At 38.1% G+C, this 17849-nt stretch overlaps 13 non-coding genes across 13 annotated transcripts; 4 read left to right on the forward strand and 9 right to left on the reverse strand.

The window, feature by feature from the left end:
- Positions 1 to 1062: 1062 nt before the first annotated feature.
- On the reverse strand, positions 1063 to 1135 carry trnaa-agc. Its single transcript has one exon. It is a non-coding gene; the product is annotated as a tRNA-Ala (tRNA).
- Positions 1136 to 1560: 425 nt separating this feature from the next.
- On the forward strand, positions 1561 to 1633 carry trnaa-agc. Its single transcript has one exon. It is a non-coding gene; the product is annotated as a tRNA-Ala (tRNA).
- Positions 1634 to 3396: 1763 nt separating this feature from the next.
- trnaa-agc lies at positions 3397 to 3469 on the reverse strand. The gene has a single exon. It is a non-coding gene; the product is annotated as a tRNA-Ala (tRNA).
- Positions 3470 to 5804: 2335 nt separating this feature from the next.
- On the reverse strand, positions 5805 to 5877 carry trnaa-agc. The gene has a single exon. It is a non-coding gene; the product is annotated as a tRNA-Ala (tRNA).
- A 1350-nt stretch (positions 5878 to 7227) lies between these two features.
- Positions 7228 to 7300, reverse strand: trnaa-agc. Its single transcript has one exon. It is a non-coding gene; the product is annotated as a tRNA-Ala (tRNA).
- Positions 7301 to 8820: 1520 nt separating this feature from the next.
- trnaa-agc lies at positions 8821 to 8893 on the forward strand. The gene has a single exon. It is a non-coding gene; the product is annotated as a tRNA-Ala (tRNA).
- A 1949-nt stretch (positions 8894 to 10842) lies between these two features.
- Positions 10843 to 10915, reverse strand: trnaa-agc. The gene has a single exon. It is a non-coding gene; the product is annotated as a tRNA-Ala (tRNA).
- A 1022-nt stretch (positions 10916 to 11937) lies between these two features.
- trnaa-agc lies at positions 11938 to 12010 on the reverse strand. The gene has a single exon. It is a non-coding gene; the product is annotated as a tRNA-Ala (tRNA).
- A 425-nt stretch (positions 12011 to 12435) lies between these two features.
- trnaa-agc lies at positions 12436 to 12508 on the forward strand. The gene has a single exon. It is a non-coding gene; the product is annotated as a tRNA-Ala (tRNA).
- Positions 12509 to 13371: 863 nt separating this feature from the next.
- Positions 13372 to 13444, reverse strand: trnaa-agc. The gene has a single exon. It is a non-coding gene; the product is annotated as a tRNA-Ala (tRNA).
- A 1022-nt stretch (positions 13445 to 14466) lies between these two features.
- Positions 14467 to 14539, reverse strand: trnaa-agc. Its single transcript has one exon. It is a non-coding gene; the product is annotated as a tRNA-Ala (tRNA).
- Positions 14540 to 14959: 420 nt separating this feature from the next.
- On the forward strand, positions 14960 to 15032 carry trnaa-agc. Its single transcript has one exon. It is a non-coding gene; the product is annotated as a tRNA-Ala (tRNA).
- A 1733-nt stretch (positions 15033 to 16765) lies between these two features.
- Positions 16766 to 16838, reverse strand: trnaa-agc. Its single transcript has one exon. It is a non-coding gene; the product is annotated as a tRNA-Ala (tRNA).
- Between the last annotated feature and the right edge of the window lie 1011 nt (positions 16839 to 17849).

The raw sequence follows: 17849 nt of genomic DNA on the forward strand, positions 1-17849 counted from the left end.
AAAAGTTAAACAAGTACAAACCACAGACTGCCTGTGTCATGGCGAATACAGTCGCTGCTTTATTTATGTCTGTAGGCCGTTGCTGTGAGTGTGGACGGAGCATATACAACGTTAGCTTAGCCGATCTCCATTCAGGAAACACGCATTTTAAAAGGTTTTTCGCCTGCCGTCTGTCTGCAGACTTGTCAAAGCATTAATTCATGGTTTTTACTATCAGTATGTTGTTACTTCGGCATCATTTTGAAACGTGTATTACAATTAAATCACGGTCAAATATGTTCATCTTGTTGTATTTTTTAGCCCCCTTGCCAGCGATTCTCTCTGACCAATCAGCAGTTGAGAGTGTTTACGTCACTAGTTTAGCATATTCAGCCCGGTTGTTGGCCCGGTAAGAACCTCGATTTTGGAGAGCCAGAAAAAATGTGGAAAAGTAGCTTTGAGCCGGAACTACCCCTGGTGGAAAAGCAAAAAAAAGCTTTGTTAGTTAGTTAGTTTCGTAACAGACGTAATGTAACAGTTGTAACGGTTGTAGCTTTTGTCAGACGCGGAGGGATACTGACTTGTGAAAAGTAACTACAATTCTACCCGTGATATCCGCTCATTATATTACATTACATTACATTACATTGCATTTAGCTGACGCTTTTGTCCAAAGCGACTTACAATAAGTACATTCGACCAGGAAGACACAACCTTGAAGAAAACAGAATCATATAAGTATATCAGGTTTCATAGAGCCAAACATTTCAAGTGCTACTCAACTGGTTTTAGGTAATCCAGTCCTTTATTGGTATAAAAGTGCTTCGTTAATCGTTCTAGCGCTCGAAGTGGAGTCGAAAGAGATGAGTTTTCAGTTTGCGCCGGAAGATGTGCAATATGACGGCTAAGAACCAATCAGATTGCTTGATTTGACTTGTTCATTTTATAAACTTTTATTTATGCAGTTAATCAAGGCATATTTGTATTATTCTGTTTCCTCCTATGTTTATTAATATATTTCGGGTTTTGTTCATTGTTTCTGTTTTGGTTCGAGCATTTATATATTTATACTATAAAGTGATCTGGAGGATGCGGGCATCGATCCCGCTACTTCTCGCATGCTAAGCGAGCGCTCTACCATTTGAGCTAATCCCCCAAGATGCCTTTAGAGCAGTGACGTAACATGAAAAACACACATATTGTGCATACTTCCGGTTTAATTGACAGGATAGACGTTACTAGATATGGAAGAAGGAACATGACATAAGCTGGATAAATACATGCATGAATAAATACAGAAATATATAAAAGAAGAAATACATGTGGAAATAAATATAGGAATGATGATCGATCTTTGAGGGATTTATCTGCAGACCGTGAGTTACTAGTCCTTTTTCTAACAGTTTAGTGCTGGGGTCACAATGTGATACAGTTTAATAAACATACAAGCAATATACCATTTAACTTGTACTTGTTAGAGTACATGTGTTATATTATAAATCCAAGATCTCAATGTAAACTACTGTATGTTGGCTCCTTATGTGTGTTTTTGATGTTACGTCACTGACTTCAAGGCATCTTGGGGGATTAGCTCAAATGGTAGAGCGCTCGCTTAGCATGCGAGAAGTAGCGGGATCGATGCCCGCATCCTCCAGATCACTTTTCATTTACAGGATGGACCTTATTAGGGATGGAAGAAGGAACATGACATAAGCTGTTTGAACATCCTAATTCTGGGAATTTAAAAGAAAAGAGGTTCAAAGGTCAAAGATGGGTTCAGGTAACAGTAGAACAGGAAACTGTGTTGTCTGGGGATGCAACATGGATGAAAGAGAAGGATGAAAGGAATATCAAAAGGTTAGGAAACTGTCAAAATAACTCTCATTTCACGGGAAGACTAGGGGTAGAGGAATGTGAGAATCTGGTTCGGGATATTGTCAAATATCTGGAACAAACTCCCAGAAACCTGCAGGTCTGCTGCAACTCTGACTACTTTTAAATCCAGGCTGAAGACTTTCTTTCTGAAGCTGCTTTGAATTGAACTATTCACATCTCACTCTGCACTGTAACTTTTATTCATGAACCTGTGTTATTCATGTTTTATTATCTTTGCTTTTTAATGTTTCTAAAGTGTTTTTATGCTCTTAATGTCTTTCATTTTGTAAAGCACTTGAATTGCCTTGTGTTGAAAAGTGCTGTATAAATAAACTTGTCTTGCCTAAGCTGGATAAATAAATACAGAAATGCATGACTAAATACAGGAGTATATAAAAGAATACATGTGGAAATAAATATAGGCAAGGCAAGGCAAGGCAAGTTTATTTATATAGCACTTTTCAACACAAGGCAATTCAAAGTGCTTTACAAAAAATGAAAGAGATTAAGAAAATGGCATTTAAAATCAGTCATTAAAAAGAAAAGCTAATAAAATAAACATTAAAAGAAAAAAATACATGGCAGTCAATTAAACATTAAAAGAAAAAATACATGGATAAAAGTTACAGTGCAGTCTAAGATATGAATAGTTCAATTAAAAGCAGCGACAAAAAGAAAAGTCTTCAGCCTGGATTTAAAAGTAGTCAGAGTTGTAGCGGACCTGCAGGTTTCTGGGAGTTTGTTCCAGATATTTGGAGCATAATAACTGAACGCTGCTTTACCATGTTTAGTTCTGACTCTGGGGACAGAAAGCTGACCAGTCCCTGAAGACCTGAGAGATCTGGATGGTTCATAATTTAGCAGGAGGTCAGAAATGTATTTTGGGCCTAAACCATTCAGTGCTTTATAAACCAGCAGCAGTATTTTGAAATATATTCTTTGACACACAGGAAGCCAGTGTAAAGACTTCAGAACTGGAGTGATGTGATCCACTTTCTTAGTGTTAGTGAGGACTCGAGCAGCAGCGTTCTGAATCAGCTGCAGCTTTCTAATAGATTTTTTTAGTGAGACCTGTGAAGACACCATTGCAGTAGTCGAGTCTACTGAAGATAAAAGCATGGACAAGTTTTTCCAAATCCTGCTGTGACATTAGTCTTTTAATCCTAGATATATTCTTTAGGTGATAGTAGGCTGATTTAGTAACAGTTTTAATGTGACTGTTGAAACTCAGGTCAGAGTCCATGACTACACCTAGATTTCTGGCTTTATCTGTTGTTTTGAACATTGCACACTGTAGCTCAGTGCTAACTTTTATACGTTCTGACTTGGCTCTAGGAGCAAATAAATACAAGAATATATAAATAAATGCATGAAATGTAGTCCTCTGTGTTTTATTTGTATTATAAACATTTATTTATGCCGTTAATCAAAGCATATTTGTATTATTCAGTTTCCTCCTTTATTTATTAATATATTACCGTTTTTTAAAAATGTGTTTCTGTTTTTGTTCGAGCATTTATTTATTTACACTATAAAGTGATCTGGAGGATGCGGGCATCGATCCCGCTACTTCTCGCATGCTAAGCGAGCGCTCTACCATTTGAGCTAATCCCCCTGGATGCCTTTAGACTAGTAATGGAACATTAAAAACACACATATGGAGCATACTTCCAGTTTAATTTACAGGATAGATCTTATTAGATATGGAAGAAGGACCATGACATAAGCTGGATAAATACAATTATAAATCTTCAATGCTAAACACAAAACCAACATCAGCCGTTAGCTGTTAGCCCTCAGAGCTCACAGCCAGGCCCGCCGTAACCTGCCATCAGGCCCTGGGGCTGATAGGTTTTGTAGGCCCCCTATTTAAACAACAAATCAAAGTCATTTATAGCCTCGGCAGGCTCTGTGATCGCACTTCTCCACTCTGCTCTACGCGCGCCTGGTCCTCTCCTCCAGATGAGTGACGTATCGGGCCTCCCTCGTGTATTTGTCCGGTTGCCGTTGGCTCCCCTCCACGTAGCAAGTCCTCGTCATCCTCTCCATCTCCTCCAACATCCCTCCTGTCTGTTTTTCCTCTCCCGCTACTCCATCGCTATCAGAACCAGACGTATGCCTACTTGGCTCCGAGGTCCCGCGGCCGGCACCGCTACTGCTCGGTACAGAACTCATCTGTCCTTCCTCCTCATCCTGGCCTACAGGTTTAAAATAACCTGTAAACTTCGGCTTTTTTTGTAATAGTTACTTGTCTCGAAACTCCTTTTCCCTCAACAATTTCCTTTCCCGAGCGCCACTCTCAAACTTTTTCTTCTCAAACTTTTTCTCCTAAACAACCTTCATCTGTCACTCAATCACTCGCAATTTGAATAAATCACATGTGAAACATATTCTCATTCTGATTGGCTGTTAAGTGGTACTGACTGTTTCGGAGTCATCATTTTTGAGAAAAATCTCTGGAATCCATCGATCTGATTGATTAGCGGAGCAAATGATCAAAATACTACGGAGAGAAGATATTTTCGTTTGGATTACTGGTCTGGGGGAAGCTCGCGAGTGTGTGTGTGTATACGTGTGTGTGTGTGTATTTTTGCGTTTGTGTGTATTCTGTTTGTTTCCCGGGGAAAACCCTCACGAGAAACACCGGCTGTTGTTATGCCTGCTGTGACGTCAAGTTACTCCGTTCTCTGCTTGTAATTATGCCGTTACAAGCTTCAACGTTGTATTTATCTTCTGAATTTGCCGAAACAAGTTTAATACTCTGAAAGCCAAGACTTTGTTTATTTGAAACCAGATGAAAACAAACTGTAACGGACCCTGCCGTGTTATCTATGATTACTATACGCCTTACATTCATAACTTCAGCCGGAGGGAGGGGGAGTGAGTGGCGAGTGAGAGCTGTCATCTTCCCTTTACAAGCTTCAAAAATGTATTTATCTTGTGATTTTGGAAATAAAAGTTTCATATTCTGAAAGCGCACTCTTTGTTTATTTAAATGTTTTTTAAAAACATCCGAAATAAAAAATTGTTTTAAACTTTGTTATTGGCTCATGATAGGCCCCTGATCTCCGTAGGCCCCTGGGATTCAGCCCAGGTCAGCCCGTGCATTAAGGCTCACAGCTCCTCATATCTGTTCAGAAACTAGACAAAAGTTAAACAAGTACAAACCACAGACTGCCTGTGTCATGGCGAATACAGTCGCTGCTTTATTTATGTCTGTAGGCCGTTGTTTGTGAGTGTGGACGGTCGGAGCATATACAACGTTAGCTTAGCCAAGCTCCATTTAGAAAACACGCATTTTAAAAGGTTTTTCGCCTGCCGTCTGTCTGCAGACTTGTCAAAGCATTAATTCATGGTTTTTACTAACCGGTATCAGTATGTTGTTACTTCGGTATCATTTTTGAAACGTGTATTACAATTAAATCACGGTCAAATATGTTCATCTTGTTGTATTTGTAGCCCCCTTGCCAGCGATTCTCTCTGACCAATCAGCAGTTGAGAGTGTTTACGTCACTAGTTTAGCATATTCAGCCCGGTTGTTGGCCCGGTAAGAACCTCGATTTTGGAGAGCCAGAAAAAATGTGGAAAAGTAGCTTTGAGCCGGAACTACCCCTGGTGGAAAAGCAAAAAAAAGCTTTGTTAGTTAGTTAGTTTCGTAACAGACGTAATGTAACAGTTGTAACTGTAGTAGCTTTTGTTAGACGCGGAGGGATACTGACTTGTGAAAAGTAACTACAATTCTACCCGTGATATCCGCTCATTATATGACGGCTAAGAACCAATCAGATTGCTTGATTTGACTTGTTCGTTTTATAAACTTTTATTTATGCAGTTAATCAAGGCATATTTGTATTATTCTGTTTCCTCCTATGTTTATTAATATATTTCGGGTTTTGTTCATTGTTTCTGTTTTGGTTCGAGCATTTATATATTTATACTATAAAGTGATCTGGAGGATGCGGGCATCGATCCCGCTACTTCTCGCATGCTAAGCGAGCGCTCTACCATTTGAGCTAATCCCCCAAGATGCCTTTAGAGCAGTGACGTAACTTGAAAAACACACATATTGATCATACTTCCAGTTTAATTTACAGGATAGACGTTACTAGATATGGAAGAAGGAACATGACATAAGCTGGATAAATACATGTATGAATAAATACAGAAATATATAAAAGAAGAAATACATGTGGAAATAAATATAGGAATGATGATCGATCTTTGAGGGATTTATCTGCAGACCGTGAGTTACTAGTCCTTTTTCTAACAGTTTAGTGCTGGGGTCACAATGTGATACAGTTTAATAAACATACAAGCAATATACCATTTAACTTGTACTTGTTAGAGTACATGTGTTATATTATAAATCCAAGATCTCAATGTAAACTACTGTATGTTGGCTCCTTATGTGTGTTTTTGATGTTACGTCACTGACTTTCAAGGCATCTTGGGGGATTAGCTCAAATGGTAGAGGCGCTCGCTTAGCATGCGAGAAGTAGCGGGATCGATGCCCGCATCCTCCAGATCACTTTTCATTTACAGGATAGACCTTATTAGGTATGGAAGAAGGAACATGACATAAGCTGTTTGAACATCCTAATTCTGGGAATTGAAAATAAAAGAGGTTCAAAGGTCAAAGATGGGTTCAGGGAACAGTAAAACAGGAAACTGTGTTGTCTGGGGATGCAACATGGATGAAAGAGAAGGATGAAAGGAATATCAAAAGGTTAGGAAACTGTCAAAATAACTCTCATTTCACGGGAAGACTAGGGGTAGAGGCATGTCAGAATCTGGTTCGGGATATTGTCAAATATCTGGAACAAACTCCCAGAAACCTGCAGGTCCGCTGCAACTCTGACTACTTTTAAATCCAGGCTGAAGACTTTCTTTCTGAAGCTGCTTTTAATTGAACTATTCACATCTCACTCTGCACTGTAACTTTTATTCATGAACCTGTGTTATTCATGTTTATTATCTTTGCTTTTTAATGTTTCTAAAGTGTTTTATGCTCTTAATGTCTTTCATTTTTGTAAAGCACTTTGAATTGCCTTGTGTTGAAAAGTGCTGTATAAATAAACTTGCCTTGCCTAAGCTGGATAAATAAATACAGAAATGCATGACTAAATACAGGAGTATATAAAAGAATACATGTGGAAATAAATATAGGAACAAATAAATACAAGAATATATAAATAAATGCATGAAATGTAGTCCTCTGTGTTTTATTTGTATTATAAACATTTATTTATGCCGTTAATCAAAGCATATTTGTATTATTTAGTTTCCTCCTTTATTTATTAATATATTACCGTTTTTTAAAAATTTGTTTCTGTTTTTGTTCGAGCATTTATTTATTTACACTATAAAGTGATCTGGAGGATGCGGGCATCGATCCCGCTACTTCTCGCATGCTAAGCGAGCGCTCTACCATTTGAGCTAATCCCCCTGGATGCCTCTAGACCAGTGACGTAACATTAAAAACACACATATGGAGCATACTTCCAGTTTAATTTACAGGATAGACGTTATTATATATGGAAGAAGGAACATGACATAAGCTGGATAAATACAATTATGAATCTTCAATGCTAAACACAAAACCAACATCAGCCGTTAGCTGTTAGCCCTCAGAGCTCACAGCTCTTCATATCTGTTCAGAAACTAGACAAAGTTAAACAAGTACAAACCACAGACTGCCTGTGTCATGGCGAATACAGTCGCTGCTTTATTTATGTCTGTAGGCCGTTGTTGTGAGTGTGGACGGTCGGAGCATATACAACGTTAGCTTAGCCAATCTCCATTCAGGAAACACGCATTTTAAAAGGTTTTTCGCCTGCCGTCTGTCTGCAGACTTGTCAAAGCATTAATTCATAGTTTTTACTAACCGGTATCAGTATGTTGTTACTTCTGCATCATTTTTATACGTGTATTACAATTAAATCACGGTCAAATATGTTCATTTTGTTGTATTTGTAGCCCCCTTGCCAGCGATTCTCTCTTAACAATCAGCAGTTGAGAGTGTTTGCGTCACTAGTTTAGCATATTCAGCCCGGTTGTTGGCCCGGTAAGAACCTCGATTTTGGAGAGCCAGAAAAAATGTGGAAAAGTAGCCCTGAGCCGGAACTACCCCTGGTGGAAAAGCAAAATAAAGCTTTGTTAGTTAGTTAGTTTCGTAACGGACGTAATGTAACAGTTGTAACTGTAGTAGCTTTTGTCAGAAGCGGAGGGATACTGACTTGTGAAAGTAACTACAATTCTACCCGTGATATACGCTCATTATATCACGGCTAAGAACCAATCAGATTGCTTGATTTGACATGTTCGTTTTATAAACTTTTATTTATGCAGTTAATCAAAGCATATTTGTATTATTCTGTTTCCTCCTATGTTTATTAATATATTTCGGGTTTTGTTTATTTGTTTCTGTTTTGATTCGAGCATTTATATATTTATACTATAAAGTGATCTGGAGGATGCGGGCATCGATCCCTCTACTTCTCGCATGCTAAGCGAGCGCTCTACCATTTGAGCTAATCCCCCAAGATGCCTTTAGAGCAGTGACGTAACTTGAAAAACACACATATTGATCATACTTCCAGTTTAATTTACAGGATAGACGTTACTAGATATGGAAGAAGGAACATGACATAAGCTGGATAAATACATGTATGAATAAATACAGAAATATATAAAAGAAGAAATACATGTGGAAATAAATATAGGAATGATGATCGATCTTTGAGGGATTTATCTGCAGACCGTGAGTTACTAGTCCTTTTTCTAACAGTTTAGTGCTGGGGTCACAATGTGATACAGTTTAATAAACATACAAGCAATATACCATTTAACTTGTACTTGTTAGAGTACATGTGTTATATTATAAATCCAAGATCTCAATGTAAACTACTGTATGTTGGCTCCTTATGTGTGTTTTTGATGTTACGTCACTGACTTTCAAGGCATCTTGGGGGATTAGCTCAAATGGTAGAGCGCTCGCTTAGCATGCGAGAAGTAGCGGGATCGATGCCCGCATCCTCCAGATCACTTTTCATTTACAGGATAGACCTTATTAGGTATGGAAGAAGGAACATGACATAAGCTGTTTGAACATCCTAATTCTGGGAATTGAAAATAAAAGAGGTTCAAAGGTCAAAGATGGGTTCAGGGAACAGTAAAACAGGAAACTGTGTTGTCTGGGGATGCAACATGGATGAAAGAGAAGGATGAAAGGAATATCAAAAGGTTAGGAAACTGTCAAAATAACTCTCATTTCACGGGAAGACTAGGGGTAGAGGAATGTGAGAATCTGGTTCGGATATTGTCAAATATCTGGAACAAACTCCCAGAAACCTGCAGGTCCGCTGCAACTCTGACTACTTTTAAATCCAGGCTGAAGACTTTCTTTCTGAAGCTGCTTTTAATTGAACTATTCACATCTCACTCTGCACTGTAACTTGTATTCATGAACCTGTGTTATTCATGTTTTATTATCTTTGCTTTTTAATGTTTCTAAAGTGTTTTATGCTCTTAATGTCTTTCATTTTTGTAAAGCACTTTGAATTGCCTTGTGTTGAAAAGTGCTGTATAAATAAACTTGCCTTGCCTAAGCTGGATAAATAAATACAGAAATGCATGACTAAATACAGGAGTATATAAAAGAATACATGTGGAAATAAATATAGGAACAAATAAATACAAGAATATATAAATAAATGCATGAAATGTAGTCCTCTGTGTTTTATTTGTATTATAAACATTTATTTATGCCGTTAATCAAAGCATATTTGTATTATTTAGTTTCCTCCTTTATTTATTAATATATTACCGTTTTTTAAAAATTTGTTTCTGTTTTTGTTCGAGCATTTATTTATTTACACTATAAAGTGATCTGGAGGATGCGGGCATCGAGCCCGGCTACTTCTCGCATGCTAAGCGAGAGCGCTCTACCATTTGAGCTAATCCCCCTGGATGCCTCTAGACCAGTGACGTAACATTAAAAACACACATATGGAGCATACTTCCAGTTTAATTTACAGGATAGACGTTATTATATATGGAAGAAGGAACATGACATAAGCTGGATAAATACAATTATGAATCTTCAATGCTAAACACAAAACCAACATCAGCCGTTAGCTGTTAGCCCTCAGAGCTCACAGCTCTTCATATCTGTTCAGAAACTAGACAAAAGTTAAACAAGTACAAACCACAGACTGCCTGTGTCATGGCGAATACAGTCGCTGCTTTATTTATGTCTGTAGGCCGTTGTTGTGAGTGTGGACGGTCGGAGCATATACAACGTTAGCTTAGCCAATCTCCATTCAGGAAACACGCATTTTAAAAGGTTTTTCGCCTGCCGTCTGTCTGCAGACTTGTCAAAGCATTAATTCATAGTTTTTACTAACCGGTGATCAGTATGTTGTTACTTCTGCATCATTTTTATACGTGTATTACAATTAAATCACGGTCAAATATGTTCATTTTGTTGTATTTGTAGCCCCCTTGCCAGCGATTCTCTCTTAACAATCAGCAGTTGAGAGTGTTTACGTCACTAGTTTAGCATATTCAGCCCCGTTGTTGGCCCGGTAAGAACCTCGATTTTGGAGAGCCAGAAAAAATGTGGAAAAGTAGCCCTGAGCCGGAACTACCCCTGGTGGAAAAGCAAAATAAAGCTTTGTTAGTTAGTTAGTTTCGTAACAGACGTAATGTAACAGTTGTAACTGTAGTAGCTTTTGTCAGAAGCGGAGGGATACTGACTTGTGAAAGTAACTACAATTCTACCCGTGATATCCGCTCATTATATGACGGCTAAGAACCAATCAGATTGCTTGATTTGACATGTTCGTTTTATAAACTTTTATTTATGCATTTAATCAAAGCATATTTGTATTATTCTGTTTCCTCCTATGTTTATTAATATATTTCGGGTTTTGTTTATTTGTTTCTGTTTTGATTCGAGCATTTATATATTTATACTATAAAGTGATCTGGAGGATGCGGGCATCGATCCCGCTACTTCTCGCATGCTAAGCGAGCGCTCTACCATTTGAGCTAATCCCCCAAGATGCCTTTAGAGCAGTGACGTAACATGAAAAACACACCTATTGATCATACTTCCAGTTTAATTTACAGGATAGACGTTACTAGATATGGAAGAAGGAACATGACATAAGCTGGATAAATACAATTATGAATCTTCAATGCTAAACACAAAACCAACATCAGCCGTTAGCTGTTAGCCCTCAGAGCTCACAGCTCTTCATATCTGTTCAGAAACTAGACAAAAGTTAAACAAGTACAAACCACAGACTGCCTGTGTCATGGCGACTACAGTCGCTGCTTTATTTATGTCTGTAGGCCGTTGTTGTGAGTGTGGACGGTCGGAGCATATACAACGTTAGCTTAGCCAATCTCCATTCAGGAAACACGCATTTTAAAAGGTTTTTCGCCTGCCGTCTGTCTGCAGACTTGTCAAAGCATTAATTCATAGTTTTTACTAACCGGTATCAGTATGTTGTTACTTCTGCATCATTTTTATACGTGTATTACAATTAAATCACGGTCAAATATGTTCATTTTGTTGTATTTGTAGCCCCCTTGCCAGCGATTCTCTCTTAACAATCAGCAGTTGAGAGTGTTTACGTCACTAGTTTAGCATATTCAGCCCCGTTGTTGGCCCGGTAAGAACCTCGATTTTGGAGAGCCAGAAAAAATGTGGAAAAGTAGCCCTGAGCCGGAACTACCCCTGGTGGAAAAGCAAAATAAAGCTTTGTTAGTTAGTTAGTTTCGTAACGGACGTAATGTAACAGTTGTAACTGTAGTAGCTTTTGTCAGAAGCGGAGGGATACTGACTTGTGAAAGTAACTACAATTCTACCCGTGATATCCGCTCATTATATGACGGCTAAGAACCAATCAGATTGCTTGATTTGACATGTTCGTTTTATAAACTTTTATTTATGCATTTAATCAAAGCATATTTGTATTATTCTGTTTCCTCCTATGTTTATTAATATATTTCGGGTTTTGTTTATTTGTTTCTGTTTTGATTCGAGCATTTATATATTTATACTATAAAGTGATCTGGAGGATGCGGGCATCGATCCCGCTACTTCTCGCATGCTAAGCGAGCGCTCTACCATTTGAGCTAATCCCCCAAGATGCCTTTAGAGCAGTGACGTAACATGAAAAACACACCTATTGATCATACTTCCAGTTTAATTTACAGGATAGACGTTACTACATATGGAAGAAGGAACATGACATAAGCTGGATAAATACATGTATGAATAAATACAGAAATATATAAAAGACTAAATACATGTGGAAATAACTATAGGAATGATGATCGATCTTTGAGGGATTTATCTGCAGACCGTGAGTTACTAGTCCTTTTTCTAACAGTTTAGTGCTGGGGTCACAATGTGATACAGTTTAATAAACATACAAGCAATATACCATTTAACTTGTACTTTTTAGAGTACATGTGTTATATTATAAATCCAAGATCTCAATGTAAACTACTGTATGTTGGCTCCTTATGTGTGTTTTTGATGTTACGTCACTGACTTCAAGGCATCTTGGGGGATTAGCTCAAATGGTAGAGCGCTCGCTTAGCATGCGAGAAGTAGCGGGATCGATGCCCGCATCCTCCAGATCACTTTTCATTTACAGGATAGACCTTATTAGGTATGGAAGAAGGAACATGACATAAGCTGTTTGAACATCCTAATTCTGGGAATTTAAAAGAAAAGAGGTTCAAAGGTCAAAGATGGGTTCAGGTAACAGTAGAACAGGAAACTGTGTTGTCTGGGGATGCAGCATGGATGAAAGAGAAGGATGAAAGGAATATCAAAAGGTTAGGAAACTGTCAAAATAACTATCATTTCACGGGAAGACTAGGGGTAGAGGAATGTGAGAATCTGGTTCGGGATATTGTCAAATATCTGGAACAAACTCCCAGAAACCTGCAGGTCCGCTGCAACTCTGACTACTTTTAAATCCAGGCTGAAGACTTTCTTTCTGAAGCTGCTTTTAATTGAACTATTCACATCTCACTCTGCACTGTAACTTTTATTCATGAACCTGTGTTATTCATGTTTTATTATCTTTGCTTTTTAATGTTTCTAAAGTGTTTTATGCTCTTAATGTCTTTCATTTTTGTAAAGCACTTTGAATTGCCTTGTGTTGAAAAGTGCTGTATAAATAAACTTGCCTTGCCTAAACTGGATGAATAAATATATGAATAAATACAGAAATACATGACTAAAAACAGGAGTATATAAAATAATACATGTGGAAATAAATATAGGAGCAAATAAATACAAGAATATATATATAAATGCATGAAATGTAGTCCTCTGTGTTTTGTTTGTATTATAAACATTTATTTATGCCGTTAATCAAAGCATATTTGTATTATTCAGTTTCCTCCTTTATTTATTAATATATTACCGTTTTTTTAAAATTTGTTTCTGTTTTTGTTCGAGCATTTATTTATTTACACTATAAAGTGATCTGGAGGATGCGGGCATCGATCCCGCTACTTCTCGCATGCTAAGCGAGCGCTCTACCATTTGAGCTAATCCCCCTGGATGCCTCTAGACCAGTGACGTAACATTAAAAACACACATATGGAGCATACTTCCAGTTTAATTTACAGGATAGACGTTATTATATATGGAAGAAGGAACATGACATAAGCTGGATAAATACAATTATGAATCTTCAATGCTAAACACAAAACCAACATCAGCCGTTAGCTATTAGCCCTCAGAGCTCACAGCTCTTCATATCTGTTCAGAAACTAGACAAAAGTTAAACAAGTACAAACCACAGACTGCCTGTGTCATGGCGAATACAGTCGCTGCTTTATTTATGTCTGTAGGCCGTTGTTGTGAGTGTGGACGGTCGGAGCATATACAACGTTAGCTTAGCCAATCTCCATTCAGGAAACACGCATTTTAAAAGGTTGTTCGCCTGCCGTCTGTCTGCAGACTTGTCAAAGCATTAATTCATAGTTTTTACTAACCGGTATCAGTATGTTGTTACTTCTGCATCATTTTTATACGTGTATTACAATTAAATCACAGTCAAATATGTTCATTTTGTTGTATTTGTAGCCCCCTTGCCAGCGATTCTCTCTTAACAATCAGCAGTTGAGAGTGTTTGCGTCACTAGTTTAGCATATTCAGCCCGGTTGTTGGCCCGGTAAGAACCTCGATTTTGGAGAGCCAGAAAAAATGTGGAAAAGTAGCCCTGAGCCGGAACTACCCCTGGTGGGAAAGCAAAATAAAGCTTTGTTAGTTAGTTAGTTTCGTAACAGACGTAATGTAACAGTTGTAACTGTAGTAGCTTTTGTCAGAAGCGGAGGGATACTGACTTGTGAAAGTAACTACAATTCTACCCGTGATATCCGCTCATTATATCACGGCTAAGAACCAATCAGATTGCTTGATTTGACATGTTCGTTTTATAAACTTTTATTTATGTAGTTAATCAAAGCATATTTGTATTATTCTGTTTCCTCCTATGTTTATTAATATATTTCCGGTTTTGTTTATTTGTTTCTGTTTTGGTTCGATCATTTATTCATTTATACCAAAAAGTGATCTGGAGGATGCGGGCATCGATCCCGCTACTTCTCGCATGCTAAGCGAGCGCTCTACCATTTGAGCTAATCCCCCAAGATGCCTTGAAGTCTGTGATGTAACATCAAAAACACACATATTGATCATACTTCCAGTTTAATTGACAGGATAGACCTCATATGGAAGAAGGAACATGACATAAGCTGGATAAATACATGTATGAATAAATACAGAAATATATAAAAGACTAAATACATGTGGAAATAAATATAGGAATGATGATCGATCTTTGAGGGATTTATCTGCAGACCGTGAGTTACTAGTCCTTTTTCTAACAGTTTAGTGCTGGGGTCACAATGTGATACAGTTTAATAAACATACAAGCAATATACCATTTAACTTGTACTTTTTAGAGTACATGTGTTATATTATAAATCCAAGATCTCAATGTAAACTACTGTATGTTGGCTCCTTATGTGTGTTTTTGATGTTACGTCACTGACTTCAAGGCATCTCGGGGGATTAGCTCAAATGGTAGAGCGCTCGCTTAGCATGCGAGAAGTAGCGGGATCGATGCCCGCATCCTCCAGGTCACTTTTCATTTACAGGATGGACCTTATTAGGTATGGAAGAAGGAACATGACATAAGCTGTTTGAACATCCTAATTCTGGGAATTTAAAAGAAAAGAGGTTCAAAGGTCAAAGATGGGTTCAGGTAACAGTAGAACAGGAAACTGTGTTGTCTGGGGATGCAACATGGATGAAAGAGAAGGATGAAAGGAATATCAAAAGGTTAGGAAACTGTCAAAATAACTATCATTTCACGGGAAGACTAGGGGTAGAGGAATGTGAGAATCTGGTTCGGGATATTGTCAAATATCTGGAACAAACTCCCAGAAACCTGCAGGTCCGCTGCAACTCTGACTACTTTTAAATCCAGGCTGAAGACTTTCTTTCTGAAGCTGCTTTGAATTGAACTATTCACATCTCACTCTGCACTGTAACTTTTATTCATGAACCTGTGTTATTCATGTTTTATTATCTTTGCTTTTTAATGTTTCTAAAGTGTTTTATGCTCTTAATGTCTTTCATTTTTGTAAAGCACTTTGAATTGCCTTGTGTTGAAAAGTGCTGTATAAATAAACTTGTCTTGCCTAAGCTGGATAAATAAATACAGAAATGCATGACTAAATACAGGAGTATATAAAAGAATACATGTGGAAATAAATATAGGCAAGGCAAGGCAAGGCAAGGCAAGTTTATTTATATAGCACTTTTCAACACAAGGCAATTCAAAGTGCTTTACAAAAAATGAAAGAGATTAAGAAAATGGCATTTAAAATCAGTCATTAAAAGAAAAGCTAATAAAATAAACATTAAAAGAAAAAAATACATGGATAAAAGTTACAGTGCAGTCTAAGATATGAATAGTTCAATTAAAAGCAGCGACAAAAAGAAAAGTCTTCAGCCTGGATTTAAAAGTAGTCAGAGTTGTAGCGGACCTGCAGGTTTCTGGGAGTTTGTTCCAGATATTTGGAGCATAATAACTGAACGCTGCTTTACCATGTTTAGTTCTGACTCTGGGGACAGAAAGCTGACCAGTCCCTGAAGACCTGAGAGATCTGGATGGTTCATAATTTAGCAGGAGGTCAGAAATGTATTTTGGGCCTAAACCATTCAGTGCTTTATAAACCAGCAGCAGTATTTTGAAATCTATTCTTTGACACACAGGAAGCCAGTGTAAAGACTTCAGAACTGGAGTGATGTGATCCACTTTCTTAGTGTTAGTGAGGACTCGAGCAGCAGCGTTCTGAATTAGCTGCAGCTTTCTAATAGATTTTTTAGTGAGACCTGTGAAGACACCATTGCAGTAGTCGAGTCTACTGAAGATAAAAGCATGGACAAGTTTTTCCAAATCCTGCTGTGACATTAGTCTTTTAATCCTAGATATATTCTTTAGGTGATAGTAGGCTGATTTAGTAACAGTTTTAATGTGACTGTTGAAACTCAGGTCAGAGTCCATGACTACACCTAGATTTCTGGCTTTATCTGTTGTTTTGAACATTGCACACTGTAGCTCAGCGCTAACTTTTATACGTTCTGACTTGGCTCTAGGAGCAAATAAATACAAGAATATATAAATAAATGCATGAAATGTAGTCCTCTGTGCTTTATTTGTATTATAAACATTTATTTATGCCGTTAATCAAAGCATATTTGTATTATTCAGTTTCCTCCTTTATTTATTAATATATTACCGTTTTTTAAAAATGTGTTTCTGTTTTTGTTCGAGCATTTATTTATTTACACTATAAAGTGATCTGGAGGATGCGGGCATCGATCCCGCTACTTCTCGCATGCTAAGCGAGCGCTCTACCATTTGAGCTAATCCCCCTGGATGCCTTTGGACCAGTAATGGAACATTAAAAACACACATATGGAGCATACTTCCAGTTTAATTTACAGGATAGACCTTATTATATATGGAAGAAGGACCATGACATAAGCTGGATAAATACAATTATAAATCTTCAATGCTAAACACAAAACCAACATCAGCCGTTAGCTGTTAGCCCTCAGAGCTCACAGCCAGGCCCGCCGTAACCTGCCATCAGGCCCTGGGGCTGATAGGTTTTGTAGGCCCCCTATTTAAACAACAAATCAAAGTCATTTATTGCCTCGGCAGGCTCTGTGATCGCACTTCTCCACTCTGCTCTACGCGCGCCTGGTCCTCTCCTCCAGATGAGTGACGTATCGGGCCTCCCTCGTGTATTTGTCCGGTTGCCGTTGGCTCCCCTCCACGTAGCAAGTCCTCGTCATCCTCTCCATCTCCTCCAACATTCCTCCTGTCTGTTTTTCCTCTCCCGCTACTCCATCGCTATCAGAACCAGACGTATGCCTACTTGGCTCCGAGGTCCCGCGGCTGGCACCGCTACTGCTCGGTACAGAACTCATCTGTCCTTCCTCCTCATCCTGGCCTACAGGTTTAAAATAACCTGTAAACTTGGGCTTTTTTTGTAATAGTTACTTGTCTCGAAACTCCTTTTCCCTCAACAATTTCCTTTCCCGAGCGCCACTCTCAAACTTTTTCTTCTCAAACTTTTTCTCCTAAACAACCTTCATCTGTCACTCAATCACTCGCAATTTGAATAAATCACATGTGAAACATATTCTCATTCTGATTGGCTGTTAAGTGGTACTGACTGTTTCAGAGTCATCATTTTTGAGAAAAATCTCTGGAATCCATCGATCTGATTGATTAGCGTAGCAAATGATCAAAATACTACGGAGAGAAGATATTTTCGTTTGGATTACTAGTCTGGGGGAAGCTCGCGAGTGTGTGTGTGTATACGTGTGTGTGTGTGTGTATTTTTGCGTTTGTGTGTATTCTGTTTGTTTCCCGGGG

This window comes from Gymnodraco acuticeps, unplaced genomic scaffold (genome assembly GCF_902827175.1).
Source record: "Gymnodraco acuticeps unplaced genomic scaffold, fGymAcu1.1, whole genome shotgun sequence".
In the NCBI taxonomy this organism is placed as follows: domain Eukaryota; kingdom Metazoa; phylum Chordata; class Actinopteri; order Perciformes; family Bathydraconidae; genus Gymnodraco; species Gymnodraco acuticeps.